Source organism: Euprymna scolopes, chromosome 26, assembly GCF_053919585.1.
Source record: "Euprymna scolopes isolate OS-2025 chromosome 26, ASM5391958v1, whole genome shotgun sequence".
Classification (NCBI taxonomy): Eukaryota; Metazoa; Mollusca; class Cephalopoda; order Sepiida; family Sepiolidae; genus Euprymna; species Euprymna scolopes.
Genome location: NC_136507.1, coordinates 88,389,359 through 88,411,293, shown reverse-complemented (window position 1 = coordinate 88,411,293; position 21,935 = coordinate 88,389,359). Strand labels below are relative to the sequence as shown.

Sequence of the window (21,935 nt, the reverse complement as noted above, 5' to 3'; positions counted from 1 at the left end):
TTTAAATTATAAATCACATTACTTAATATTGAATTAGCTCTAGGACATTTAACTATCGAGCTTATTATATATCTAAATTACAACGAGCATTTCCTGTATTTTAGTTAAACTAGTAATTTCACTATTATATTAAAATACACTTAGCTCTTTAGACTATTATTCTAATCGCCTTTAAATTATATATATATATATATATATATATATATATATATATATATACATACATTATGCATGACTCTTCTTATTGTTACAAACATTATTGGTTACATATCTTCAAACATGTTTCATCTGTGATTTCTTTTGGAATACAGCCTCATCAGGCCACTAGTCTTAACTGTAAACCAAGTGGCTTAATGACGATGCATCTCAAAACAAGTTACACGTGTAAGATATATGCAAATATGTACATAATAATGCTATTATAAATAAGAAGAATTATGTAATAAGCAAGACTTTAATTTAGTGAGTACTTTTTATAAGATCAACATCACACACACACACACACACACACATATATATATTAAGTAATGTGATTGATAATTTAAAATTTAAAAATCAAATAATAATCAAATTAATTTTAATGCTAGGTTTATTTATGGTGTCTTTTAAATTCAATAAAAAACCCTTCAAAATTTGCTGACGAGGAGACCTTGCTTATTAAAAAATTATATGTAATTATTGTACGTAACTTGATGTATACCACAATAAAAAGCATTGTTTTTCGAAACGATCGTACAGATAATTGATTTTGTTGTTGTTCCTTCTTATGAAACGGATTTTTAATTTGATTATAATTTGATTTTTAAATTTTAAATTATCAATCACATTACTTAATATTGAATTAGCTCTAGGACATTTAACTATCGAGCTTATTATATATCTAAATTACAACGAGCACCTTCTCTTTCCTGTATTTTAATTAAACTAGTAATTTCACTGTTACATTAAAATACACTCAGCTCTTTATATATATACATATATATATTGATTTATTATTTAAATATTTTTCTTCAAATATTAATACACGATTAAAAGAAATAATAAGTTAATATTCAATAAGAAATAAATCTATATATATATAAATGTAATTTTTGGTTTGTTAAAAGTGAATAAAACCATATTTCTTCGTTACCAATTTAATTGAAATTTTCAGAAAATCTATTTTTAAAGTAAAAGAATGTTTGCATGTTATTAAAAAAATTTAACATTGCGAATTATAAAAATATTAAATTATAAATGAAAATATTTTTCGTAACTGCGAGATTGTCCCGATTTCATTTCCGGTAGAAATCAGCCTTTCACTTATTGAGATAAGTATTATTTGTATTAATTTTTATGATACTCATGCAGAGAGTGATCCGTGCTGAAATAATGTTAATGTTTAAAAAGTAATTCTTAACATGGGGAGGGGAGGATGTTTTGTACCTATTCTGTACTTTAACCTTACAATTGAATAAAAAAACATATCGTAAAACTTTAATTAAACGTGGAAATATGATTTAAAAAAATAGCGCGGATCGCTCTCTACATTAGCACCATTTTTATTTATTGCGGACTATTATTCTCATCTTTATTAGTTGTTGTTTCATGACTTTTAGGCCAACTATTCATCTGGACTTCATGAAAAGAAGTAAGTACGTGAGAAATTATTTTTTCCTTTTATAAATGTTCAGTAACTTTTTCCTTTTATTATTCTTAAAGAGTAAAACTTTTCTTATTCATGAAAAGAGTTAAGCCTACATAAATAAATAAATGTTTGTACACGTGACAAATTATCAATAAATGGTTTAGTTACTTTTTTTAAAAAAATTATTTATGAAAAGAGTTAACATGCTTAATTTCTATACTTATAGGCTTTTGGAATTTTTTTCACTGGATTATTATTGATTGGACACTAATTAAACAGATTATTTAAAAAAAATTAAAAAGAAATCATTATTTCGACATTTGAAAGTGGTGCTCACTTTTTAGTTACAACGTTCTGATAAATCAGTCACCCATTTTGTAAGCAATAAAAACGTGGTATATCAAAACCATAGAAAGTAAAAATAATATGAGCCTCTACCGCATTTGTAAGTCAGAAAATATTTGTTTCTCAAAGAAAAAAAATAGATTGAACATGACTTTTTTATTGTTTTAATGAAAATAAAGTTTCGAGTTAAATTTTTTTTTGTTTTTTACTTATTTAGTAAAAAGTCAGTTTGTGGGTGTTTTTTTTAATTGTTTTTATGAAAAGTGAGTTTTTTTGGGTTTTTTCAAAACTTAAAAAAAAATTTTTTTTTTTAAAGTATTATAAATTTCACTAACATGCTGGAGAAATGTTTTCCACAATTTTCCTTTCAATGACAACATTTATAGGTTTTCGAGTATGCTGAACACGCAAATCGCATTGAAAATTTGCGGAAATAAATAGTTGTATTATGCATTGTATTCTTCGGCGGCCATCTTTTTACGTGCACACGCGCCATAAACAAATACACGCACGTAAAAAAGATGGCCGCCAAAGATTACAAAGCATAATACAACTTTTTATATCTTGATAACTACTTATTTCTGCAAAATTTCGATGCGATTTTCGTATTCAGCATAGTCGAAAACCATTTAAAGTCGTCATTTAAAAGAAAATTGAGGAGGTGGACCTAATCGAAAAATTTACCAATACTTTTTCATCCCGTACGCCTCCCGATACATTGCTTCGTCAACATGCGACCATTTTATATCTCCCGAAGACAATGCCGTATTTAGAAAAAATGAGTGACCGATTTACCAGAACGTGGTAACTAAAAAGTGAGTACCCCTTTCAAATGTTGAAATTATTTTTTTTTTTCAATTTTTTTTCATAATCTGGTTAGTGTTCAATCAATAATAATCCAGTGAAAGAATTTCAAAAAACCTATCAGTATAAAAACTCCACCACGTAAGTAAATAAATAAAAAATATTACGTGCGCATGCGTTAGCCTTGGCTAGGGGGTACTAAGGGAACGACCATTAAATAATTTTGCAGGTCGCCATGCAACTCAACGCCCAAGGAGTACCAAAATAGTTTTAATGATCTGAAGAATTTTTTTTGTTCGAAAAAGTGGTGATCACTTTTCCATGTAAATTTAACCTAAAAGAAGCACCCACTTTCTAGCCACCTGAGAGAGAGGGTGAATTTTTTCCCATGTTTATTGGCTAAACAGCTTTCGTTTATGCTCACGCATAGCGTAAACGAAGGCTACGGCTGTGAAATGGAAAATAGTCCCAGAGTTCAGGGGTTATTACCATGCAAAAGAAATCAGACTAAAAACTTTGTAGCCAAGAAACAGAAAAAGGCCCCTCTCTCAGGTGGCCAGAAAGTGGGTGCTCATTCTAAGTTAAATTTACATTGAAAAGTGATCACCCACTTTTCGAAAAAGTAATTTCATGAATATCATGAAAACTTTCTTTTTGCGACGGAAACGGTTTGCAGATTCGTTTTTAGCACACCGACATCTACAATAAAATATTTCGTTATATATGAACGTGAAACGGGCCTTAAAGTAAAATAATACCGGATTTTTTGGAACAGATTTGCCGTTTAGTTGTACAAATATCCTCAAACCAGGTAATCACTAAAAGGGACTTTTAAAAATCGTCACCTGTATCGAGCAAAAGTTTAAAACCACCGATTATATGCCAGTCTACGTCATGGTAACATATATTGAGTGAGTTCCTAACAGTATTTTGTATAGTTTTTAGTTTAAACTCATTTTTCCAAAATTTCTCCAAACTTAACGTGTTCGATACAGTCTGCCGCAATTTGTATTTTTCAGATATACCGACAAACATTGAATGTTTTTGAACCGATTATACATTACATAAAAACACTAAAATCTTATCCAGTTAGGTAGAACATTTACTTTTCTTGCCTTTGATAACATTTATTTGTCATATATTTATTTTTGACAACTTCTTTGTATCTGTGTTTAGTAATACAAACCCTTTTCATTTAATGTAACGTTTAGTCGGCTCGAAAAACAGTGTTTATCGGTGTATTTGAAAGCTAAAAATGGTAGTGGACACTGTTGATTACTTTAAGTAAGAGAAAGTGAGTTAAAACTAAAAAAAACTATACAAAATACTGTCACAAACCCACCGATTATACCAGCCTATGTCATGGTAACATATATTCGGTGAGTTTCAGACGATGTTTTGTATAGGTTTTTAGTTTTCAACTTACTTTCTCAAACTTAACGTATTCAACAGAGTCTGCGACCATTTCTGTTTTTTGAGCCAATTAAACATTTTACATTACATAAAAACACTAAACAATTATCCAATTAGGTAGAAACGTAACTTACCTTACCTTTGCTTTTATTTATTTGTTTTTGGACAACTTTTTCGAATCTGTGTATAGTAACCCCTTTCCCACCACCATCAACCAAATATTAATTACTAACTCACATTTTTGTAAAACACGAACAAAAAAAAAACATTTGGCGTTTCAACATTTTTGCTACGTTCGGCTTCATCCACTGATTGTTGGTCAAGTCCAAGCCATGAATGATTGACAGAAACTTCCGAAGATCCAGATCAAATTCTGCAAGAGTACCATTTATTTTCATTTTCGCCTTCTTTTTCACTTTTTGCAGTGGATTGCTGTACTAATATAAGAAACATGCATTTTCTCTTTTTATTAAATTTTTCCATTGCACCAAATTGAGCCACTGCAACGCGTGGCAGGGTACAGCTAGTAAAAGATATAAAAATAATATATCAATTAGCGGGACCTGTGGAAATTCCACAGGAGACACATTCATATGTAATATATTGATGTTGACATTCTGTAAATGTTCAGTGTAAATGGAGACGCTCTGATATTTTTGTAGCTTTTTTGTTAAGACTGCAAAAGTATTTATCTAAGCTAACATGAACGTCCGGTAAAGGTTGGTCTTAAAGTACGCTTAAATATGATATTTTACTTCTTGCAGATATCGTATATATTATTATAGAGTTAATGTTCAATCGATTTTTATATGTTATAAAATTACGATTTCAAAAATAAATATATATATCCATATGACTTGGGTGTATTAGCTTGAATCGAAACCGAAATAAAAACTTATGATATATATATATATATATATATATATATATATATATATATATATATATATATATATATATATATACGAGTTGAGTTCCTTCAGCCATGATTTAAACCGAAACCAAAACTTATGAAGAATTCTTGGTAAAATTATTTATGACAAGAAATAGAAGAACATAACAATTAAACGACCGGATGTAAGCGTGACAAAGAAAATAACACGCATGCTATCCTATTAATATATACATAACTAGCATTTCAGCCCGGCGTTTCCCGGGTGTTTGGAGGTGTATGCTGAGCAAAAAAAAAAAAAATAAAATAACGGTCAATTTTTTTAACTTTGACCCCTATTATGACCCCTTAAAAATTATTGTTTTGGACTCAAATCGGGTAATTAAGTTAGATCCATGTCCAAGGAACGTATATCTAAAATTTCAAGTCTTTAGACCCAAAATTGTCGGAGAAGTTTGGTAGAGTTCTCAACGGTCAAATCGTTGAACTTTAACCCCTTAACAGCCAAATTTCTGGCCGAAAACCGATCACATCGATTTTCCCAAATGTAAGTACCCTGTATGTCAAATTTCGAGTCCGTAGACAAAAATTAAGAGAATTATTGCGAAGAAATATATAAACAGACACACAGACACACAGACACGTTCACTTTTATAGATATACTAGCATTTCAGCCCGGCGTTGCCCCGGGTGTTTGGAGGTGTATGTTGAGCAAAAAAAAAAAAAAAGGAAAAACGCGGTCAATTTTTTTAAACTTTGACCCCTATTATGATCCCTAACCATTTATTGTTAGGCTCCAATCAAGTTATTAAGTTAGAACCATGTCCAAGTAACCTATATATAAAATTTCAAGTGTTTACACCAAAAATTGTCGGAGGAGTTTGGTGGAGTTCTCAAAGTTCAAATCCTTGAACTTTCACCCCTTAACAACCAAATTTCTGGCCGAAAATTGATAACAAAAATTTTCCAAAATCTCAGTACCCTGTATATCCAATATCGAGTCTGTAGACTAAAAATTGACAGAGTTATTGTGTTGGAAAATGTACATACACACACAGACCTACACCCAGACACGTTCACTTTTATAGATATACTAGCATGGGTACCCGGCCTTGCCCGGGTGTTTGGAGGTGTATGCTGAGCAAAAAAAAACAAACAAAAAAACAAAACAAAGTAAAAAACGGACAATTTTTTTAGCTTTGACCCCGATTATGACCCCATAACGTTTATCATTTTGGGCTCAAATCAAGTTATTAAGTTAGATCCATGTTCAAGTAACCTATATCTAAAATTTCAAGTGTTTAGACCTAAAATTGTCGGAGGAGTTTGTTAGAGTTCTCAAATGTCAAATCGTTGAACTTTGACCCCTTAACAACTAATTTTCTGGCCGAACACCGATCACATCGATTTTCCGAAATGTCAGTACCCTGTATATCAAATCTCGAGTCTGTAGACTAAAAATTTTACAGAGTTATTGCGTACACAGACACACAGACAGACACAGGCACAGACACACGGACACGTTCACTTTTATTACGAAAATACGCCCCAAAATATGTGTGATTACAATGTAAACAAAGAGCTGATAACTTCTCTATTAAGTGCACTCAGGAAGTGAGAAGAAAGGACGAACGAAATACCACAGAATCGCTAAGAAATCAATCCTATCTATATATATAAATTCGTATGCCTGTTTATTTGTTTGTTTGTTCACAATGTGATTAATATATACAATACCTGGCTTAGTTTAATCTTTCATTTATTTCTATATATAGTATGATACTTTGAAAAATATACAATTAAGAGATCACCTTATTTGCATATAACATTAAGAAAAATTGATTTTACTAAATAGCAGTCTCGTAGTAAATGTTTTAGCGAGAGACTTGTAGTAAGTATTCTATTTAAAATTGTTATTTAATAAATTTTCAACAACAATTATATTGATAATATATTTAATTTAATTTATTTTGGAATTTATATTTCCAACAAAGAGCTTTCTTAAAACTTTATAAGAATTATTTGCTCCTAGATGCTATCGATAAAAAAAAACAAACGTTTACCAAATAGTATTTGGTAATTTCATTAAGTTTCAAGCTGGAAAAATAATTCCGTGTAGATAGAAAAATGTTTGGCTTTTATTGTTTTTTTTTAATATTAAAAAACACACTTACGAAAAAACTGAAAAGATTTCAATTGTTTATTTTATTTTATTCCTTATGGCAATACAGAAATCGGTAAATTTTTACCACGTAATTCAGCGTCATTTAATAACTAAACAAATTAAGATCTACTGCCCCCCTCTCTAAATTCAACAATTTACACTTTTTTCTTTTTTTCGCGTTAATTTCATCGATTACAAACTTAATTTTCTACTTAAAAAGATAACTTTATACGGTGTGACCGAGCTGCGTTTAATCCCTAAAAAGTGGAGATCTACTTTTTTTAAGCCTAATACATTTAAACAGCTTTTATAAATATTATGAGAGAAGACATTTTTTAAAAAAATAACATGTTAGAGTGGGGAATCACTTTTCTATATAAATTTAACGTAAAATGATCACCGACATTTTGGTTACCAAGCGTTCAACGAGCCATGTCACCTTTCTTCAAGTTTGGCGATTGAGGCGGAGGGCAAAGTCTGACAAATACAATTTATTTTTTTCTGGTGGGGAAGAATTACATTGGAAACATAAAATAACGATAAATTTAATGTTTTTTTATGATACCATTCTCTACTTTCACTTAACAATTTAATAAAAAAAAACAAACCCCAAAATATGGCAAATTCAATTTTTTTTGCGGGGGAGTATATTAGAAACATAAAACGACAAATAGAAAGCAAATCAAAAAGCCCCCATCCCCTAAAAAAAATGCAAATCTAAAATTTCCTTTATTTACAAAAATAAAAGCCAGTAAAAAAATGCCTTTACAAAAAATAAAGGTAAATGTGTAGTTTAGCGGCGTAAATTATTTGACAGACAAAAAAATTATAAAAATTATTTATTTTCTTATAAAACATTATTAGACCCTTTTATGTTTCTTTGAATAATTTTTTATTAGACTAAATGTGCACGCCGTACACGTATGAAATTTGGTCTTTTTTTAGGTTTGGCAGATTGGCCTTTTTAAGGCCAAATTTGGCATTTTAACGCTCTTTCATTACAAAAAAAAATATAGCGGCTAAAAACATAGTTCATGAAAGAGCTTAAAAAGGCCAATCTGCCAGACCTTAGAAAAATAAAAATGAAATTTTTTTCTGGTTTTATTTCAGCCTTTGGGTCTAACAATGTGTTTTATATAAAAATAAATAGTTTTATATTTTTTGTCTGGCAAATAATTTACGCTGCTAAACTACACATTTACCAAAATAAATGCACGCATTAATGTTTATAAACGTTATTTTTTTTAGGTTCACAAAATCCCGAGTTTTCTTAAGACAGTTATCCCTTTTGCCGAAATATCTGGTGGAGAGGGTATCAGATACTTCTTTTTAGGGGCGATTACATTTACACGTTTTTATCCGTTCTTTTATTTTTGAAATTGTTGCGGGAGTATCCATGTTACCCATGATGAAAATGATTAGTATAGCAGGCGTGTTTCAAACAGAACTTCACGTCAACCCAGACAACGCCGGGTACCCATGCTAGTATATATATATATATATATGTGTGTGTGTGTTTGTGCGCGCGTGCGTGTATTTGTGTGTGCGTGTGCGTGCTATTTATCTTTGTCTTAAAGATTATTTATTAGCCTAATTGATATGCATTAAAACAATTCTAATAAGCTACGTAAAATATTCAATCAGAATACAGATGGAATTAGTTGCATACATAACGTGATAAAAAAGAATAAAAAAAAGATCTGAAAGGCTCGTAACTTTCGAAATAATAATTAGTGTACACTTCAAGGAATGCATAATTTGAACGATTTAATTAAACACCACTCAGAATAATTCATACAGTCAATATTATTTCTACAGAAATTTACAAAAATTTACAAGAAACATTAAACAACCTTGATAAAATGAACGTTATAGATACTGTACTGTTATATAGTCAGAGCATAGATGACTCAATCAAAATGGAAATAAAAGCGGATTGGTAAAAAAAGTGACACACTAGCGGATTGGTAAAAAAGTGACAGACTAGCTGAATGATAGACAATTGAAAGGTTAAAAACATGTCTTCGATGGAAAAAAAAATTACAATTTGATGTCATTTCCTTCGAAGCGGTTTGTGGTTTCTTGTTCTAATGAATATTCAGGTGCATGCTAGCATAAGAAATCTTGACACTTCAAAAGCATGTGGACCCGATCTCATCTCGGCTTTACTATTAAAAATACTCCGCTGAGGTTGGTCGAGTTCTCTCCAAACTTTACAACAAATGCCTAAACAAATCTCTTTTCTGAATGCTGGAAAACGGCTTCTGTGGCACCAGTTTTCAAGCATTCCGGCGAAAGAACTGACCCATTAAATTATTGCCCCATTAGCCTTCTCCCGCTTTTCGCCAAAATCTTTGAGTCCTTAATTAATCAAGCTCTTGTCCATCATATTACATCTGCTACACTCCTGACCGAAAATCAACATGGATTTAGGCAAGCCCGTTCCACAGCAGATATCCTAACTGTAATCTCTGAAGTATATACCGTTCATTGGACAAAACATTGGAGGGTAGAGCGGTAGACCTCGATATATCTAAGGCTTTTGACAGGTATGGCACGATGGTCTTCTAAAGAAATTAGATCATATGGTATCATTGAAAGAATACATTATGTAATTAAATCCTTCTTAAGTAAGAGAAAAATCAAGATTGTTCTCGATGGTCGTACATCTAAACACTATGATATAAATGCGGGTTTACCTACAGGGTATATCCTTGAACAATTATTATTCTTGATATTCATAAATGACCTCCCTGATAAAATTGTTTCTGAGATGGGTATATACACCACTATCTATAACAGGCACGACAGGAAAACAAATGAACATATATCTAAGGAAATGGCAGAAACACTGGAGGACGAACTCCAATCTGCAGTGGAACGAGGACAAAAATGGGTGGTCACATTCAATGCTACCAAGACTAAGCGTGTTTCCTTCAATAATTACAAGAAACCTTCTCTACCAACAATAGCAATTGCGATGAACATATTACCCGAAAGTACTGCCTTTAAGCTCCTCGGCCTAACGTTTACAGGGAACATGAACTGGATTGAGAGCATTGCCAAGACTGCTGCGAAGAAGTTGGGCTCTCTCTACCGTGCTAGAAAACTACTTACGCCTGAAAGTATCCTGTATTCTATAAGGCCACCATTCGCCCATGTATGGAGTACTCTTGTCACATTTTGGCTAGAGGATTTGCTACTTGTCTCTCACTCATGGACAGGGTTCAAAAGAGAGTCGCAAACCTAATAAGTCCTGAACTGTCATCTAGGCTTCAGCCTCTGTCCCATCGACGAAATGTTGCATCCCTCTGCCTGTTCTACAAGTACCTTAATGGTGAATGCTCTGACGAATTACAATACTGACAAACCCGACAAGCAGCTAAATCCCGCCCCTTCACTCTATAGATCCCTAGGTTTAAGAAAGCCTTCTCCTCCAGTAGTTTCTTCCCCAGAAGTGCTAGTCTTTGGAACTCCCTTCCGGGATTCTGCTTTCTCAACTGTATTGAACTGAAATGTAATGTGAACAGACATCTTGCTACTTATCTCCCTTCATAATACCTTTGCAACTTATGACCCCGATAGTGGCCCCCTACTTCAAAGTGGGACGGTGTATTGTTTGGAGTGAAATTGAAATATATATATATATATATATATATATGCATATATATTAGCTACAGGAACTGTTACTCTACACTGATTGTTGCGTAAGCATGAAACACTAGTTCATCAGCAGACAAGCCAGGTTTGAAAAGCAATGAAGTGCCTCTGGCTGAATATTCATTAGAAGATCAGTTTGGATTTGAAACACAAGAAGCTGCCCTGGCTGAATGTCTATCGGAAGACAAGTCGGGGCTTAAAACGAGAAACGCCTATAGCCGAATGTTCACCGGAAGACTAATTGGGTTTGAAACACAAGAAGCCCATCCCGTTTACTTTTCACAGGAAGACAATCGGGGGTTGAAACACTAGAAGCCTTTCTGGCTGAATGTTTATCAGAAGACCAGTTGGGGCTTAAACACAAGAATCTCCTCTGGCTGAATGTTCATAAGAAGACCAGTCGGGGCTTGAAACACAAGAAAGCTCCTTTAGCTGAATGTTCATCGGAAGACCAGTCGGGGGTTAAGCACAAGAATCCCGGAAGACAAGTAGGATTTTATAGACAGGATATGACATGTAACATATAAGGATGTAATTGGCTTGATATGAAAGTGAAATTCCTTAAAAAGCGAGGTTGTCGTTTAAGTTGATTGGACTGTTTATAATGTATATAATAATAGATTGTTAATAAAAGATATGATGTGCAGTGTGTGTGTTTTTATTACCTAAATTGACTTTATGTAAATGTTTCCTTATGTTTGCAATTTGATACCAATTCATTTCCAGTTTTTATTGTGGGCTTACAGAAGTGCTTATTTTAATCGCTTCAAGGGTGCAAAGTTTACAGGATTTATAGAACCTGCTGCATATGATTTTGATTTTTTTTAAATTTATATCCCATTAATCTTCTTAAGAGTTAGGGTTTTAATTAAAATAGTTAAAGAAGTGCCTTTTTATTCTGTGTATTTTCGCTTTTGAAGGAGTGTAAGTGGTTTGAAATTCTTAGTTTTATTAATGTAGAAGTTGCGCCTATAAACGTTAGAGCTTTAGTTTCATTATTTAAGTGCGTATTTAGGTTATTATATTATTATGAATTGGTGTTTAAAGTGATTGAATTAGTGTTGTTCTGGATTGAGTGATTTACAGGAGAAGAGTCAGATGTATATTGGTTTTGAATTGTGTACGGGGATTATTTATAATTATTATACAGGGTGGTCGCTAGAAAAGCGGGACATTTTAAGGTCAGTTTAGATCATGTATAAAATGCGTGATTGGTGCTTTTGTTGTCGAATAAGTGTGCAATCTGTATATTTATTTCATTACATCTTACTTATTTATTTCTTCAATTTAGATTTTGATACCCACATCATAGATGGGAGCAGCTGGAAACAGCTTTCAGATTTTCAAAGGCAGGTGATAATTCTTTTCAAAAGTGAAAATCTGACTTTTGGAACTGACAAAATGTCTGCCCGTGTTACCGATTTTTTTTCAACGATTACAAAGCATCAGTTTGATAATGATGTTGTAACTTTGAAACGCAGAACTGTCTATGTGACATACACTCTATTGATGACTTGAAAACGTGCTTGGAAAGAGCTTGGAATGATATCCCACAATTTACCCTTCAAAACGCCACACGAGCTTGGATTTCTAGGTTAAGAGACTGCAGTGAAGTGCACGGGCGACATTTTGAGTATCTATGGGTATATTATAACATTTGTCTTTGAAAAACCTTGTAAAAAGTATTCTTTGTAAAAATAAATCGTTGTTTGACAAATTTCCCGTTTTTCTAGCGACCACACTGTATTATAAGGCTTGTTTTGTGGGTTGTTATTGTTGTTATTGAAGGTAACCGCATGGTTAAGTAAATTTGGAATATTAAGGTCGCGGTCATTGGTTATTATCTTATGAGGGTATATTTCTTGCGTGGGGATTTGTATTACTTCGCAATGTACGCGAAATAAACCCCGGACTTTCTATACTCAAAATGATTATCACTAAGGACGAAAAATGCCTTACAATAAATTGTAATTTACCTACAATGTGGATTTATTCAACAAACTCGGACCCTGACGACATTATACTATTCTATAAAAGGATTACCACAACATCCAGATACCATAAATTCATATCCTGTCATTGTTTCTACTTTTATTTCATCTATTTTCTTTATCTTTGCCCCCTAATAATATGTCATTCATTTTTAAATATATTTTCTTTGTACATGCTAATTAGCCAAATTATTTCGAATTCTATCTAATATTTCCTCTGAGGAAATGAGACTAAATCGAACATCCATGGGTTAACAATAAACAAATCTTAACTGTATTCTTTATTCAAACAATAAATCTCTGTTCTGAAAAATTATGTTTTTCTGAATAAAATTTAAACGAAAAATAATAAATATACTATATGTATAGATATACTACATGTATGCATATACATATCTATGCATATACATATTTACATAAACTATATATATATACACAACATATATAAAACATATATATATACACACAACGTATATATATACAACATGTATATATATGCAACATGTATAAATATACACAATATGTATATATACATATTAAAACATGTGTATATACAAAATGTATATATACAACATGTATATATACATATATATATATGTATGCAACATGTATATATCACAGATATATATATAAAACATGTATATATACATACAATATACATATATATATAACATGTATATATATATATATATATATATAAATTTAAAGGAGATTAGAACAATAGTCTAAAGAGCAGAGTGTATTTTAATGTAATAGTAAAATTACTAATTTAATTAAAATACCGGGAAAGAAAAAGTGCTCGTTGTAATTTAGATATATAATAAGCTCGATAGGTAAATATCCTAGAGCTAATTTAATATTTAGTAATGTGATTAATAATTTAAAATACAAATTAGAATTACATTAAAAATCCGTTTCACAAGAAGGAACAACAACAAAATCATTAGAATTAAATTAAAAATCCGTTTCACAAGAAGGAACAACAACAAAATCAATTGATTTTGTTGTTGTTCCTTCTTGTGAAACGGATTTTTAATTTAATTCTAATTTGAATTTTAAATTATTAATCACATTACTGAATATATATATATATATATATATATATATATATATATATATATATATATACAACATATTAAACAAAACTTTTAAGAAAAAGTTTAGCCCTGTTTAGGGAATTAAGTAAAATTGGTGCACTTAAGAATGAATGCGACATTCCAATTTCCTGTCTTTGCATAATCTCAGACTGTTTACTGTTTATGCCCGCTAATTTGGCATTTATAGGTTTAATTTCTATGTGCATGTCTTTTAGCCTGGAGACAAAATACCGGCCTATGGAGTTAAAAGCGACTTTGATAACGCGTTCGAATCTCCCCACTTGAAATAACTAATCAATTCCCTCCCCACTTGAAATAACTAATCAATTCCCTCCCCACTTGAAATAACTAATCAATTCCCTCCCCACTTGAAATAACTAATCAATTCCTATAGTGATGATTACACAAGCATTAAACAATAGTGTTTGTGAGTATAAAAATAACTGTTTATATTTATTTAAACACACACACACACACACACATATATATATATATATATGTATATATACATATTTGTTATTGTTGTTTTTTCAAGCGATACATACGGTTAATATTGGCTCCGCCTCAAAGCTCATTTTTTTATTTACTTAGAAAGTCGCCCTTTTAATTTGTTTGAACTTATATAACATTTTTATTTATTTATTATTTTTAAAACAATAATCTACGTACACGCGTGTTTCGAGGTCGTTACCTCTCGTCAGCGTAGTTCAACTGTTTCAAGGGATCGAACCTCAGACCATGTTTACCACGTATGTATCGCTTGAAAAAACAACAATAACAAATCTAAATTCATAAGCGATAAAAATAAACAGTAAAAAATTAATCTAAGGTTTGTGGCCTAACGGTTAAGGCACCGGACTGTGGTAAACATGGCCTGAGGTTCGATCCCTAGAAACAGTTGAACTACGCTGACGAAAGGTAACGACCTCGAAACACGTGTATATATATATATATATATATATATATATATATATATATATATATATATATATGAAGAGTCTGATACCCTCAAGAATGAATAACTCAGACTATGAAAGACGATGGCAAGGAGTAACTAATGGGAAAGAGTCAGCTATAGGAGGTTATCTTGATATTCTGATATTCAAGCCACATTTCAGTGTAAATCCATAATCCGTAACATTGCACCTTTGTAAAATAAACATGTTATAATTTGCATATATATATATATATATATATATATATATATATATATATATATATATATATATATATATATATATATATATATATATATATATATATATATAAAAGTTTCGTGGTTAAATTTTAAATTCTGAAATAAACAACATATAGAGACATATATTCGATTTGAGCTTCAATCTATGGTCCCCCCTCGCCAAACTTTCACTCACTAGCTGAAAACATTATCAATAATTTTCCCCACTCTTTATCTGTGCCTAAAACCTAAACATAGATTCCATGATCAAAGCTTCTTTCTTAGAACTGCACGCCTGTGGAATTGTCTTCCGTTTTCCTGCTTTCCAGCTGTCTATAATATGGTTGTCTTCAAGTCCAACGTGAACAAGTTTCTGATGAGCCGTTCCACTTAAGTTTACAAATTTACCGAACTTCCATTACTATCGATTACTATATTGTCCTTTTGCCTACTGTACACTCTTTAACCATTATCCTTGAGTGGCCTATCGGCCTTGATAAGTGGTGACGCCTATGTAAAAAAAAGAACTTATTGCTTGACAAAAAGAATATATAGAAGTATATATAGAAGGGGCTATTTTAATTTCTTTTATCCATGGATTTTCAACAATTGCATATCATCAGAGGAAATGAAATTCAGTTAGCAAAATGTTCAGCTGCGGATGGACGCTATTTTACTTGTCAAACAATAAATTCTTAAATCGAATATATGTCTCTATATGTTTTTTTTTCAGAATTTAAAATTTAACCACGAAACTTATATATTGCTCTATTCTTAAATATTGAGCTTTTCCTTTGTCGTTAGGATCACCTTGAAAGTATTACTTTAAGTAATATCTATCAGGATTTTTCGTCTGAATTCTATCTGTGTCTTGTCTCGCTTATATATATATATATATATATATATATATATATATATATATATATATATATATATATATATATATATATATATATATATAATATGAGCAAACAGTTAATAAAATATTTTAAAAAACACTTAGAAATGAGTTAAAAACATATTTAATCTGAAAAAGAAACACTAGATGTATATATAAAAGTGTATCTATGTATGTTATGCTGATGAACTCATAATTTAATGAACGGCAATTCCACGAAGAATTAAAAAACCAACAAAATATATGTATATATCAAACCATGGATTTATTTTTATTGCTCAATATAACAATCCGCCATCTTGGCGTATGAATAATTACAAACGAAGGGTTCATCGTAATTATTGGGTCGATCAAGCATTTTTTTATCCTTTCTTAGGCTTGCAATCAACCAATTTATTGTTGACATAGTAGCGAGCAAAACATCCATTGCAATAGTCATTCCTATAAAAAGAAAAAATAACACAAATAAGCAAATGAAACAAAAAGTTTATCATTATGTTATTTAATGATGAAAATGGCTGCTTATTTAGAATTAAATCTATTTAAAAAACAAAAACAAAAAACAAAATGTACATACCTATCACTGAACGAAGAAGTCATATTCCAGAAATTACGTAAATTTATCAAGCATTATCGAGAAAATATTTGTTTTACGATTTTTAGCAATTTTAATAGGAAATTGTAACCATTGCAAAACAAAATTTGATCTCGATAGTTGGAATTAAGTTTCCCCCTCTTATTTACAAAAAATGTCATAAAACTTCATGTTTCTAAAGAACAAAAAATACTTGATCAATTTATGTGATTTTGGGAACATGAGATTTTCATTCCGTGGCAGGTACGCAAATCATAAAGTGTTTTAGAAGATTTTTCTGCCTTTTGGTTTTGAAAATGTTTCATTCTAAATTAACACACGTAAATGCTATTTGTCACTGAAAGACAAACTGACAGAACACCCTATTGTCATATTTTCACTTACCGTTGCATCAAGCTTGTCGTGATAAGATTTTACATGCTATGGATATAACTCCGTTAGATTACGAGGTGCTTTTAATAAGTTTCCAGGCTTTTTTGTACACATATTTAAAATTGTCATAGACGCTTGAAAATTCAGTATGTTATTGCTATACATTTTATGAGATGATTAACCAATTTGTATGATTTCTGATTCAAATGAACAACTAGATCAGGAATTGGAATACACTGTACTAAAGCCTGATTGTCACAGCTGGTGAATTTCAAAAAATCAATCTGGACTTGATATTGTACGATATTCAATGTTTGAAACTTGGAAAATGCCACAGAAAAGTATGGAATGCTTCAGACTGTTTTTAGACCATCTTGCATGAATGAGGCATCAGTTTCTGAGTAGCATAAGAGATTCAGGAAAGGCAGGGGTCATAATGTGATGGATAATGAGAGGTGGGAGGAATAAGAAAGTCAGTACACCAGAGTTGAGTGGCCAAATAAAGAATTACATGGATAAGAACCAACATATGTATATAAAGACAAACAAATGCACAACTTGATGTCAGTGTTACAACTGTACACACAATTATTCATAATAAATTGAAGATGGGGAAGATTCGCGTGAATTCACCAGTTCACAAGTCCATCCTTTTCACAAACTATTTGACAAAGATGGGCATCTAGACAGTACCTCACTTTCTCTATAGTCCAGACATTGCTCTCTGTGACTTTTGGTTATTCCCTAAGCTCAAGGAACATCTTAGGTGTTGTCGTTATGAGACAATTGAGGAGATAAAATATGCTGTTTCATGTGTGCACTGCCAATAAATGTGGCCATCGTTTGGAAACTGATTGAAGGCACCTCGTAAGGAAAATGATGATGACCACCCATCGCTTGCAAAAATGTTTGTGATCATGCAATTGTTCTGTTGGTTCGAAGACCGTTCTTGAGTCAGATTCGAACTCTAAGTAACTTCTGCACCTGTGGGATGCTTTTATAGCAGAGGCTCTAACTGCTGTGTCTCTTCTAATAGCACGTGCTTTTTCGCGTTCGTAAATGCGTGCGGATCCAGCGATTGTGCCCTCTTTGTGATTTTTGGTACGCTACGAACATCTGTTTTGGGCTATAATTTCCCACAAGCACACATATAAACGGAACTGTTTGCAGAGCACCTCAAAGCCGTTCTCTCTTTCATCTGGACAGCTCACCGTAAAAAAAAGATGTTTTGGGAGTCTTGAATCTGGTATGCGGCATATTTTGACCCGTCCAGCTCATCTGATACTGCTGCAGCATGGTGAAGTAAAACGAACACTTATTGAATAGACAATTCGTGACACGAATAACTTAAACTTTTTATTAGACAGTATTATTAATTAAATAAATACTCATTAGAATTAATCAATCGAACAATCAAACAACAATTATTCCTAAAAGAAATAAAGGAAAAATACGAGAAAAAAAAACGTTTATCATTATAAAGCATGCATTTATTCTGGTCATTTATTGATGTGAGTACGTTTTTACCAACTGGTGTTGAATGGATGATTAATGTAAATGCCTTAATAATACTTATTACAATTAATCAATGGAACAATTAAACATCAATCATGCCAATTAGAAATAAGGAAAAAATACAACAGAAAACAAACAAACAAACAAACAAAAAAAACGTTTTTATTATAAAGTATGTATTTATTCTGGTCATTTATTGATGGGATTTTTTTTGTTGTTGTTTTTTACAGAAACAACTGCATTGCACTTGTGTTGAAAGGATGCTAAATGCAAGGGACATAACTCCGTTCGACTTAGTAAAATAAGTACATATCAAAGAGATAATTTAGAGCGCTATCAACGTATACACATTATTAGATGCGGTTGTTGAGTATATTAAAACATATTACACCGTAATTGAAGCAATGAATATTATTAAAATAAAGCAAACAAATTCCGTCTGTCATTTTTTATTTCAGTCAGATAAACAAAAGGCTTTCATTGCTTAATCGGAGAACATTCGGGTGGCTATCTATGTTACAACTCTAGGATAGCGATTACTGCAATTCTGTCATTTTTATTGTAGACAAGCACAAGAGTAAATAAATAATTGAACGCTGTTTGGGGTTAACTATACTAGTTAATTAAAAAGATTATAAAAGGACATTTGGGATGTTTGAACGTATGTTTTATATTAAGCAGTACTTGTTGAATTTATATAAAAATATTAATCAGAAATATTAATTAAAAAATGAATACTAGTTACAATTAATTAACGGAACAATAAAACATTATTCGTATTATTTGGATTCAGCTTGAGTGTCATTTTCACAGCGTTTCGTTGATGTAACCTCCGATTTTCTTCAAGTGTACCTTGTCAAACTCGGGAATGTTTCTGTCGAACTTAGGAATTTAGACGGGGATTTCGAACGGGACCCTTTATTTACTTCACGGGAGTAGCATGCTTTTGTTCCATCATGATTGCGATATTACCTCTATCCAGTCATGGCTGACGGAACATAATACACTATATACAAATCTCACAACATTTCGGTTGATGTAACCTCCGATCTTCTTCAGGTGTATCTTGTCAAATTCGGGAATGTTTCTGTCGAACTCGGGAATTCAGACGGGAATTTCAAACGGAACCCTTTATTTACTTCACGGGGGTAGCATGCTCTTGTTCCGTCAGCCATGACTGGATAGAAGTAATTCGCAATCATGACTCATTGAAAAATGTGGACTAAAAAACAAATAAGATGAAGCGGGAGTGACGAAAGCTGCCGATAACGCATCTACAGTGCATTATCTACTCTCCATTAAAAAAAAGAATTAAAGGGACTCTTTATTTAACGGCCTGTTGTCCTCATCCCTTAATGTCTATTCTAGTGTTGGGTGTGTGCGCATAACATATAATTTACAGTACATTTAGAACGATATACCTGTTGCTGCGTGGACTTCTGTCTTTGGGCCACTGCCTGGGGATTCGCCAATGTCTTAAGGAGTTGGGTTCTGTTATAACAAGTCGCATGCAAGGCACATACAAGACGATGTGCTTTTATATATATTGGTTTATTTCCTTCCCAGGCATCTCGTCCTTCGCAGCATAGAGAGAAACCGACGATCTCAGATTTGTGTCGTTTCTCTACATCAATTTGGAGACCTTTGCCCCAATATGGGGAGACCTGTTTAACCCATCTTGCTTGTTCGATGTCTCAAATCCAACTCACTAAACTTAACTCATCTTATCCAAACCGGACCCCCTGACATGTCACTTCCGATCCCCAATCGCATACTTTCCGTCACAACATTACCCTTTGACCCTTTCTGCACCTGCACGCTCGTTCAACTTATTGTTTCCTACGATTCAATCTGTTGTTTACTCCGCTAGATAGACAATTAGATAGATAGATAGATAGATAGATAATAACATACAAGTTAATGCTTCTACCTGGCGTTGTCCGGCGTTTACCTAACAGGTGTAAGACGTTAAGAAAGCAACCCTTTTCATGGACGTGTGTAGGTAGAGATGTGTCATGAAATCCCCACATTCAGAAAAAATTAAACCGATCAAAATTCACCGGCGCATTCTGAAGGTATGCGAAGCCAATACAGTTGATACCAGAAGAGGCGATTAGATCGTTGATTTCAGAGTGGCCACAAAGATGTGAGTTACACAGCTCGCCCGGGACGTTTTTGCACAGCCACCACCACATCTCGTGCAAAAGTGCATTGCGAATGATGGTGACGATGCATCAAATAAATTCTGGGGCAAAACATGTTTCTCCTTTTAATGATACAACTCCCTTTTTCGCAGACCTTCAACTTAAAAAAATTAAAACATAGAATGCATTACTTTTGGAACAGCCTTCGTAAATACATTACTTTATTTGTAAACTCACCTTAATCTTTATCAAGTGAACGCATACATTTTAATGTTAGTTATTTGAAAATATTATTATCTATATCGTGTTCCTTCCATAGATAATCCGTATGTTACGCTTTCAAAAAAGCCAAATATGGTACTATCGCTTCCCTGGGGAGAGGTACTTGGTTGAGGAACGTCCTGAGAACGCAACCAATCTTTTACGAAAAACACCCGTCTAGCTGAATCCACTGTCAAAAACTTTTCCCACTCTTTATCTATGCCTAAATCAAAACGTAGATTCCATGAACAAAGCTTCTTTCTTAGAACTGCACGCCTATGGAACTCTGTTCCGTCTGCTTGCTTTCCTCCTGACTACAACTTGGATGTCTTCAAGTCCAACGTAAACAAATTCCTGATGAACCGCCCCCTTAAGTAGACACTTTAAATATCCACACTAACGTACTGTACTTACAATAACCCTTATCCCTGAGTGGCTTCCGGGCCTTTATATGTGGTGAACACCTTGTAAAAAAAACCCCAAGTCCCCGAGTGAATAAACGATATCCAAAGGTATCTAAAGCTAGGTCCATGTAGGAAACATCAGCAAAAACGGGTCGCGATGTCGTCGGCTATAACTGGCTGGCATGGGTCGCTTCTTCATTGCGTCGTTACAGGCATCTTCTCATCATCGGCATTAATGGCATGCTGAAATCGAACGCTTGTACAAAAATAGCGAACAAATGCATTTTTATAAAAATATACATAATTAATTTAAGATTAACACGGAGGAGCATATTTTTATAAAGACTAGTTGAAACCAGACGCATGCTTTTTCGCGTCCGCCGACCCCAGAATGCAAGCGTCAACTGTTTAAAACAATATAATGGTTTAATTCTCTTTTTCTTCATTGAAAGAGAGAGAAGGGGAGTGAAAGGGAGAAAGAGATTGAGAGAGAAAAGGATATAAAAAATATTCATACAGTTTAAACATTGTTTTGTTTTCGAATGCCTCGTTGACAAGTTCTCCGCGTTTGACCTT

At 32.4% G+C, this 21,935-nt stretch overlaps 2 long non-coding RNA genes across 2 annotated transcripts in view; one reads left to right on the top strand and one right to left on the bottom strand.

Moving 5' to 3' along the window:
* Positions 1–21,935, top strand: part of LOC145248245 (uncharacterized) — a 166,289-nt gene that overhangs the window by 46,913 nt on the left and 97,441 nt on the right. The window lies entirely within an intron of this gene.
* The window catches only part of LOC145248243 (uncharacterized), a 35,400-nt gene continuing 29,775 nt past the window's right edge, over positions 16,311–21,935 (bottom strand). Inside the window, exon 3 of the long non-coding RNA XR_013863344.1 lies at positions 16,311–16,509. This is a non-coding gene — a long non-coding RNA (uncharacterized LOC145248243). The remainder of the gene's footprint in view (positions 16,510–21,935) is intronic.